A 10630-nucleotide genomic window follows, 5' to 3' on the forward strand; every position below is an offset into this window, starting at 1 on the left:
CAGCAGGAGTAGCATGGAGTGTATTAGAAATGCAAATTCTCAGACCCCTCCCCAGACCTGCTGACTCAGATGCTGAGGGAGGAGGGGCAGCTGTGTTTTCACTGCCCTGCGGGGGCTCCTGGCAGACACAGAGCTGAACACCCACTGCACCGTCACCAAGCCAAGCCTCAGAGGCATCTAGTGCTTCCTCGTGGCCTGTTATACCTCCACTGCTGCCACAAGAAACTGTGCCCTGGGGAGCCACAGTTCAAGGATGGTGGAAGGCACACAGAATCCAGCCCAATCCACAGCCTGAATAACGGAGCCAGGAGCCAGGGGTCCCCAGTCCAACCCAGCCCAGCCCAGCCCTGGCACCAGGCAGCTCTCCCACTGACTCAGCATGAGAAAGAAACGCTGGCTGTTTCAAACCTCTGGGTCATGGGGATGTTTGTTACTCAGCATTATTACAGTGTTGCTAACTGATACAGATGGGTCTACACTTGGACGATGAACAAATATGGAATACTCCTAATGGGTAACACTACCGGAGTGTTCCCTGATCCAGAAAGAGGACACAACATACAATCCCAAACAAATGGCTCCACGCTAACAAAAACCAATACTCAAGCCAGCCCCGTACCGTTTAAAGGGGAATTTGAATTTGAGAACAGGACAGGAGTTTTTGAGGTGTTTTGAATGAAACACCAGAATCTCCACTAACATACTTCTCAACTTTATATAACTTTTCAAAGGTTCGTGTTTATATCTAACACCAAACTGATGCCAGACTGAAACGTCAATTGACAACCCAATATGGTCAGTGAAGAAAGTTCCATGTGTAAATCCATTTACAAACACAGAGCTTCTATCCCAGTCGTCTCCCTTGAAAACTTTTTCCCCAAAATTAGCTCTAAAGTGTGGATTAATTTTGTTTGTGGGTGACAGCTAATCTGCTTTCTCCCTGTAATGAAATAATTAAAATATTTTTGCCCTCCCAGTTGTATTTTTTTCAGGGTAATCCTTTCATTAAAAGTCATTTAATATTTTTCTGCTCTGTTATCTGCCAAATGTCAGCGTTCCTATTTTCTCTGCTCTTCTTGTCTTCTGTCATATTTCTCATTAAATTTCCCCTTTTTGTTCTTTTGTTTTGATCACTCATTGTTTGCCCTGAAACAAGCTTTGAACTTAAAAACCTGAAAAGCGTTTCACTTGGAATAAAAGAATCTGTAGTGTCACACATTTGTTGGCTGATGTGTTCCTTCATCTGTTTTGTTTTAATTTTGGAGAATGATTGTTTGCAAACAAGGCCTTTTGTTTCTTGGGGGTTGGTCTGGTCTCTGTACACATTCTTCCAAGGAAATGAATCCTCTGATAACATAATCATCACCATAGCAATGGGAGGCCATGTCACCAACAGGATTACGACTTCAAGAGCCCAGATTTGCATCTTTTACCCACCACTTAAGAGCCAGGCACCTCTGTGGGCCCCGCTCCGCAGCCTGGTGCAGGCTGAGGGATGGGCTCCCAGGCTGGGACCCGGAAGCAGGGAAAGAACAGCGAAACAACACGGTAATCCCCACAGCTTCAAAACCAAATAAAAATAGTCACCCCATCAGCATTTTATGCTACATTTCTGATTTTTTATTTAAATGTTTAATATCATAAAACAAGCTTGGCACGCAGAGAAATCCGTTGATTTCATCAGAAGAAACTGCTCTCTTTTAAGTGAAAGTAAATACTAGTTCGGGCATCCCCAGAGAGCAGGTGAAGATGAGGGAAACAGGTCCCACGTTGGCCAAACCCAGCAATTATTCTCTCAAAGGCAACGGTGTGTCACAACGAAGTGTGACAAGTCCCTCAAGTGATCAGTGGGACTGATTTATAGGCAAAAACAAAGACATTGTCGCCCCAGAAGACCCTTGAGTTAGCGACTATGTGCGAGGGAAAATGATGGGAGGAGAGGGGCCCGGGAGGCTCAGGGGGCCGGGCCAGCTTTGCAGGACCCTCTCGGCTCCCCTGGGCGTTCTATTACCTTGACTATCAGACCACCATCACCGTCTGGCCACGGGCTCGTCCTCTGATGAGCCATTCCGAGGGAGACGCGGGCTGCCCACTAGGACCCATTGTCCCGACTCTCCAAGGAAGGGAAGAGCAATTAACATGTTGGCAGTGGACAGAATAATTGCACGTGACCATTTTTACTGAAGTAAATGCAACACTGAAAGGCATTTATTAATTCAGGCAAAGAGGCATCTCTGAACAGCAAACATTCAATTACTTCAATGTTTACTGTTGAGAAAACTGCAAAAGAAAATCACATTCAACAGACATATTCTGAAAGGTCTTATAAAAGCGAGGCGATTTCACAGTTTCTAAGGCACATCCTATAATTTTGTTTGCTTTTTAATCGTGGCAACCCACTGGATCCAATGTTAGATTCCTGTTTCTACCTCTCCACGCTCTCCCAGCCGTCGTAGCCTTCTGGTCCAGGACACCAGCTGACATTTGGCTTCGCAGCGTCTCACCGCCATTGCCACCAAATGAGGTAGCACCTCGGGTCAGGATGAGGAGAAATGGCACGGGAGCTTTGTAGAATATCTTCCGATTTAGAGTCCTTTCTCCTGTGAAGGTCGTGATCAAGTGGCTACCTTAGTAACCTGATTAGTGGCCTCCCATGTCCCTAGCCCACCTTTGTCCCACTGGCTGTGGGCTCATCCAGGTGGCTTGCTTTGGCCAGGGGATGTGAGCAAATGTGGTTGGCAAAGACACTCATGCTCTTTGACCCCTGCCACCATCATGGGAACACATTCAGCTTAGCCTACCAGGAAGCGAGGTAACAACACCTGGAGGGGGCAGAGACTGGCTCCGGAAACCACCCCGGACCAGCAGCGCAGGTGCACGGAGGGAACAGACTCAGTGGAAACCAACGGGGGCAGGGAGGGGGAGGAACCTACCTAACAGGCACTGTGAACACTGTTTGGGGGACGGGCACACCTTTGGCCCAGACTCAGCATTACAAAAGTGACCCTTGTAACCTAAAACATTTGTACCCCTTAACATTTTGAAATTAAAAAAAAAAAAAAGGAAGCAGACGATTTGGAGGACGCCTGATGAGAGCTCTGGTTTCAACACTCTGGGTGAGTCCCACGTGCAGTCGGGTGACACCTGCTCCTCCCGCCATCCTGATTTGAACACAGAAGTTCGCAAACTCCTTCCTGAGCTTCGTGCTGAGATGTCACCTCCCCAGGGAGAGTCTGCACAGCCCTCCCAGGAGAGGCCCGGCAAGGGTCCCGAGAGAGGACGTGGGAACGCACCCACCTGCTCCCCGCCTGCCAGGGCTGCCCCAGCTGTGCGCTCAGGTGATGGCGCCCAGGATGCCAAGGAGCTGGCACAGAAAGGGCAGCGTGAGGAGAGGCCCCCACCCCGCATCTCAGCTGGGAGCCGTCCTCCCATGGGGGGTACCCGGACCAGCCCCAAGAGCACCCCAACGGTGCTGGCATCAGTGGCTCTGAGGCACAGGGTGGGCACCGGGCAGCAGGCTGGGCCCCCCCAGCCGTCCCTGTCCTCCTCCATGGCTCCCATGCCGTCCAGCCGCCCTGCCTGTTAGTCCAGGAGCAAAACCCCTGGTGGGACTTGAGGACTTCGGCAGCAGGCTGTGAATATCGTGCCTTCCAGCCTGGTTAATGCGCCATCCGACTCACGCCGGCTTTTCCCGTTAGGTAAACCCAGCGAGCGAGGCAGAGAGACCAGGCCAAACCTTGGTGTGAATAGGAGACAGAAGAACTGGCGGCTTCTCTGATGCAGACCCGAGTGTGCAACCAGCGGACTCAGCAACGCTCTCGCCCGTCCGGCTGTTGTGCTCAGATCTCAGGCCGCCTCTGGCAGAGCGTGTACCTCAGGTGTCCCCGACCACGTGACATGGGGCGGGATCCTCCACAACGTGCTCGGGGGCACGGCTGCCCCACCTGTGCCCAGGAGGAGCTCCAGGAGGCACACCTGTGGCCTCATCAACTTGCAGCCATTGTAAACTACAAAAGCAGAAAACTTATGTCTCAACCCACACACTGGGAAAGGATGTCTATGTTACTGGAAACTTCTCCCGGGGTGCGCTGGAAAGACGGCCGGGTGTCAGGAGACCTGGCTTGGAGGCCCCTTCCCCACTCACCCGCCCGCGGGCACTCAGCCCACGGTCTCCCCATCTGGGAGGAGCAGACTTCGGACTGTGAAATAAAAATAGCCCGTATTTTCTTGTGCTTGCAATGTGCTGGGCAATGTGCTAATTGCTTAATTAGTAGCGAGGCAATTAACATTTATAAGTGATGACTAACTCTTCACATCCCCAGCTGGTGAGGACTGTCCTTATTCCCACTTGTCAGGACGGGACGCGGGGCCGGAAGGGGGACCACGCGCCGCGTCTGAAAGGGAGGCTCTGGTGCTGACGGTGCCACCGTTTCTTGGCCCTTCTCGGCAGCGACTCCTTCCCACTCTGCTGTTGACACCACCCCCCCACGGTCTGTTCACTCCGGACCTCTCAGCAGCCGTGGCATTCACAGACAGTGGCCTCTGTGCCGCGAAGCCCTGCCTGTCACCAGACACCTATGGAAGGGTCCCCACCTGCTCCACGAGAGCCAGACTGTCCGTGCTTCCCTGTGTGTGTTTCATTTTCCTCTTCCTGCTGGACGTGATCGCCTGGCACTCAGCATCCATTCCCAGCTCCATCCCGAGTTCCTCCTGGACTGCCACAGTTGGAAAGCTAAACACGACATTTTTTCCTAAAGCAGAATTAACTGTGGCTTACAGACGTAAGCCATGAGGACAGTAGACAAAGGACTCACGTCTTCGGAAACATTCGCTCCAGAAGAAGGTACCATGGCTAAGAACCAAACCCCTGAAGTCCCTGATTTAAGGCAGAGTTTCCAACTGAAAGGGACTATGACTATGAAAAATAATAGAAAGCCCAAAACCAGAGCAAGTGCCGAACGGGAGACGGGTCAGCTCAGCACCAGCAGCTGAGACGGAGACAGGGGAGGTTGTTGGGAATGCTGGCATTTTCCACGCCACGTGCCACAAAGATTTAGCTGAGTTCAAGGCTCACTATGACCAAGCCATTGCGGGGCTTGGCCTGGCGGTTGGGTCCCCCATCTTTGGATGCACCGTAGCACCCCAGGAGGGCTGCCCTCCTACTTCTGGTGGCCAAGACTGCAATGAACACAACCTTCCAGACAAAGAGAAAACACCCGCCCTTCCTTGCAGCCATTCTGCAGCAACACCAAGTCGGATCCACAGAGCGCTGTTCTCCGGGCGAGAGGACGCCTCTGTTTATTTATTTATGTATTCCTGGCTTTGTGTTCTCACCCTAACAACAGCCAGAGCAGCTGACATCACACAGCGCTTTTGGGGCTGGTGCAGCGGCTGCCTCCTCTGGACGCACAGTCTCCATGTCAGTTACTCTCGGTTCTCACCACTCGAGCCCCGCGTGTTGCTTGGTAACGATTTTCACGGCTGCATTAAAAGGAGAGTTCTGAAAACAGGATTGCTGAGAACCTGACAGCAATTACAGGGAAGGCAGACCACTTCTTTCATTTCAGAAACCAACACACAAATGGATCTGCCCGTTCAGTTAGTATTTTATTATCATTTAAATGGGCTGCCCACTCGACTTGAAGCCCAGCTTCCTGTCAACACTAATTCCACACCCCTGGCCTCTGAGCCTCTTCAGAGAAGGAATGACAGTCACTCAAGAGGGAAGGTTCTTTCCAACTGACTTCTGACTCCCTCCCGGCTGCAGAGTTTGTGCTGAACGGGGAGGCGGTAGCTGCCATCAGGGCACTGGACGGAAGAGCCCTCTCCTGCCCTCCTTCCTGCAGGCAGCCGCCCCCCAGCCCCCTCACCTTTCCCTGCAGTTAAAAACAAGCAGACACTGGATTGCTGGTTAACTGACTCGTGCGTGAGTGTCCAGGCTACATTGTGAGTTCCTTACGGACAAGAAAAACCTACAGACTATTTCTCCACAAAGCCCCAAAGTCCTGAGCCCGCTGAGAATTTTCAATAATTAGTTCCTCTACCTCACAGCCAGCTGGTTCTTATGCATAGAGGCAGGTCATAGAACTTTGGTTCATTTCAACCCATAAACCCATAAAATGGGACTTTTTTTTTTAATTTTTTATTTCTACCCAAAAGAACAAAAGACATTCTATATAAAAAAACAAAAATGGGGCGTTTTGACAACACATTCCAGCTTGCAGAAACTCCTGGATGTGCCCTGTTTGGTATGGAAGAATTGCCCACGCTGTTCCCACTTTCGTTTCTTACTCCATGAGCTGAGTTCAGTAGGGCTGTGCCGGAACAGCGTGGACGCCAACTTCACACCTGATAAAATGTCTCGGAAGCGCCGTGGGTACGTGGGAGGCTCTTCCCCGAGTCTCTCGGCCTCGGCACATCCGGGATCCGGACCGGACGGCTCTGCGGTGCGGCCGTCTCTGCACCTAGGACGCTCACCAGCATCTCCGGCCTCCACCCACACCAGCTGCCAGTGGCAGCCACCCAGGGCGGATGCACCAGGGACTCAGCCCCACCCCCGCGGGCGCACTGACGCATGCGCTCAGCCCGGAGAAGAGGAAGAGGACATCAGCATCCCTGCCCTGCGTCCGCCACGCTGGTGTTGACTCACCACCTCGGTCACGCTCCTAAGAAGGCGCGAGGAGCCTGAACCCCTCTCTGCCCGACCCTCAGGCTGGTGTCTGAGCCACTGTGTCCTCTCATGTGGTCCTTTCCCCTGAGTACAAAGAATTTTGAGCCAGCACCTGAATGGAAGACAAAACAGCCTGCACATGGCGTGGGCAGCGGCAGGGCTGGCGCGGGTAGGAGCACCCCCACCCCACCAGCTCCTATCTCCCCGGGCACAGGGGAGCAGGTGTGGGCAGGGGCAGGGCTGATGCAGGTAGGAGCACCCCCACCCCACCAGCTCCTATCTCCCCGGGCACAGGGGAGCAGGTGTGGGCAGCGGCAGGGCTGGCGCGGGTAGGAGCACACCCACCCCACCAGCTCCTATCACCCCAGGCACAGGGGAGCCGGCCTGTCAGGTTCTGAGCAGATACCTCCCTCTCCTGCTCTCTCTAATTTCTCAGCAGTGTGAAGGAAAAGGAGACCCTGATCTAATGAAATGTTCCAGCAAGAGGATAAATTAACTTCCTCTCTAACTTGTCCAAACTATTTATTGTAAACTACTCAGTCAAATGGAACTGACTTCAGCAGCTCAGCAGGGGCTGCAGTCTTGAGTATCCCGAAGAAAGTTCTGAACACCAGTCTCCAGAATCGCTTCTCAGTGGTGTTTTCCATTCTTTTTTCTCTCCTGATTTGGAAAGGAAAATGTTTCTCCCAGAAAGTCAGTAATACTAACAAAAATGTAAGGATTCCCTGTTTTTACATCTACATTGCTCCAAATCTGCACGTCCAAATTGCAAGAGGAGCATCCAGCTACTGGCCGCAGCCTCCCGGACATGCTGTTGTGACACGGCCAAGCTGACACAGGGCCGGGCTGAGGGTGAGCATGGGAGGAGCGAGGGGTGCAAAGTCCAGGAGGTGCTCATGCTCAGGTCGTGCAGGGGCAGGTGGGCCTCCCCCGGCAGCACCCCCTCAAACTGTACCTGCCTAAAGGTTCTAGAAGGAGACAGAGCTGTAGAATGGTCTGGGTGAAGAACTCAGCATCAGTCTGTTGGTTCATGACCACCTTGGCTGATTCACCGGACAGAGCTGGTTCTCAGATGTTGGTACCTGTACGGATCGTCCCGGACACCTGCAGGCCGGGCAGGATCCAGGCTCCACACAGGGAGTCTGGCCAGTGAGGTGGGTGGGCCAGGAAACTGCATGGAAGGAACAAAACAGAACAGAACACCCTGCAACTCCTGGACCACACTTGGAGAAACACTAAGTGACGTTAGAATGACCAGCCCTCAAATCATTTTTAACAGCTGCATTGGGGTGTAACTTACACTCTGGAAAATTCACCTATTTTAAGTTTAAGACTAAATAACTTCTAATTTTACGATGTGTGTGACCGTCACCCCTGATCCCACTTTAGAGCATGTCTGTCCCCCCCAGGAAGATTCCCTGTGCCCTTTCTGAGTCCCGGCTCCAGGCATCTCCTCGGATCCTCACCGCCACAGAGATCAGATCCGCGTGTGCGCATCTGGGGAAGAGCAGATCACACCTGTTTTCACGCCCAGCGAAGAGTTGCTGCCGTTTCACAAACACGGAACAACCATGTACCTGCTGTCCTTCTGCACTGAGCCTGTGCACATTCAGGAAGAAACCCCGAGCCTTGGTTTGGTGTAAGGCAGGGGCCTCCCCACTGTTTCCTTCCCCACCCTTCCCGATGCCGGGCACCGTCCCGACAGGTGGGTTCCCTTGCACCTGGTGGAGGTGAAACTCTGATTCTCCTCGTCTGCATGGGCTTCCTCCAGGCCCGAGGAGGGGCCCTAGCAATGTGTTCCTATGGTTATACATGTTCATAAAATTTGCAAAAATAAGATCTTCTGGGTGGTGTTAGCTAAGACTGTTCTGTGTCTTCCCTGCGAATTCCCCTGAGAGGCTTCCGGGATCAGTTCGCTCCCCTCCCCCACGTCAACTCACCCAGCGTTTTGACACAATGTGGCAAAGCCAGGAGTTGCTGTGATATCAACAGCTATGGCGGCACCGGACACAGAACAATGCAGACAGTAGAGGAGAAACACAATAACCCAGAAGCCAATCTGTGGAAAATTATCCCAAATCATGTGGCTCCTATGACATAAACTTGATAAAAGATTTCCAAAATTTGAAAAGCATTCAAAATTTGCAAATGACATTAATAAGAATGATTTGTGATATAAAAAGAGACTTTCTAACTATGAACAGAAAACCAATTTTTGGATCCATGATGATAAATTAACAACTGAATTAATTACCCCCCAGCAAATCGCTCCCTTTCTTCATCTGTAAAATGATTCTCTTCACCGACTCTCGTGACGCACGGGACGCCTGGCACACAAACGTGCTGTGTAGACTGTGCAGCTCTGTGTCAACGGCACCTACCACCATCCTCATCGTTGTTACTAACAACTCGAAATAACACTCTTAACCTTCGTTTAAGGAACATTTAATCACCCAGCTGACCGTGGAGACTGCTTGACCCAGCATGAGCTGCACATAGAGTTGGGAGTGGAAGATGTTTTAAAATAAAATCCTATTAATTCAGGAAGTCCCGTCTTTTTGTTTCTTTGCCTTTTTTAGCGTGTGTGAAGAAGGCTCCTTCCTGGCTGTGGCCTGCTGACCCCACTTCTCTCCAGAATTGTGTTCGTTATCTGAGAGTCGCCTTCGGTTGCTAAAATTCTTCAGGTCCCATCAGACCACGCGGACCTCCTTCCCCGACTCCCCCGGCCGGTGTCACAGCCCGGAAAGGAGCAGAAAATGCGCCCGGGTATTTTGGGGTGTGCCTCCCTCTGTCCCATAATCATTTCCCTAAGCTGGACGCGGACTTCAAAGATCCTCTCTCTGCTGCGGTTTTATCTGTCTACCCAGCCTTCTACATAGTATCATTCTTCTCAATTTCAGAGAATTAATAATCTGAAATTGCAGAAATAACCTCCAATCTCACAGCAGTTCCCCTGCCCATTAGCAAGACAGCGGCTGCAGCCTCCCTCTCCGCAGCGAGCGTGCCTCGAGGTCAAGGGTGGCCGCTGTGATGAAAGCCGTTTGCGTTGGCGCCATTAGGACGCTTTGTAGACAATCATACGGTTTTTCAAGTGTTCCCGGGGATTCACTTCAGCTGCCCAATCTTGTGAGTGAACTTTGACAACAGAAAATTGTGACTAATTTCTGTTTGGTTGGGTACTGTTTCTATAGTAATAAGAATAATCATTAATAAACGGAGAAAATTGTGCTTGGGTTTCGGTCAATGAATAACCTTAATTTTTTTAAAATGCTCACAGCAGAGATCTAAAGCAGGCAGAAGGAAGCGAAGGACATCTCACGGTCTTTTCTTTTTGGGGCTCATCTTGCAGGTGAGAGATCATTCTCGATTTAATTAAAGTCATGAGGTGTGGCTGGCCACAGGGCCGTGTTCCTAGCAGCCATCCCGGATGCCAAGGAGCTTGTGAATTTCTCTAGCGGGAGCCGGGTAAAGACAGCCAATGTGCTCAAAGATAAGGGTCCACCTTTCTCCACACCCCCCTGTCAGGTGACAGGTCCAGGGAAGGCTCCGCTCCCCACACAGTTGGAAAGAGACAGAAAGGATTACAAACAGTGTCCCCCAGGACCATCCTCGGTCTGTCCAGTATTCAAACCATCGGCACCTTTGCGCCCCCAGAGGCCAACGTGTCTCCGTTTTCCGCTGTCCTCGCGGCAAGCTGGGCCCGGTGCCCTCCTTCCATCCTCCGCTACTCCCTGCGGAAGCCCGGCCACGGCGGGCACATGCTACAGACGGGACGCAGCCCCTGGCGGGGCGGGCAACACCCCCTGAGGCCTCCTGGAGCTGACCCACCCGGCGAGGCTGGGGTGGAACCTCAACAGCATGACAAGGTCCCCCCAGAGGCAGGATTCGAGGATTCCAGCAGTTTATCTGGGAGTCCCAGGGGACTCTAGCGGGGAAGAGCAGGAGCGAGACAGGAAGGGA

The sequence above is a fragment of the Lemur catta genome, chromosome 17, assembly GCF_020740605.2.
Source record: "Lemur catta isolate mLemCat1 chromosome 17, mLemCat1.pri, whole genome shotgun sequence".
Taxonomy (NCBI): Eukaryota; Metazoa; Chordata; class Mammalia; order Primates; family Lemuridae; genus Lemur; species Lemur catta.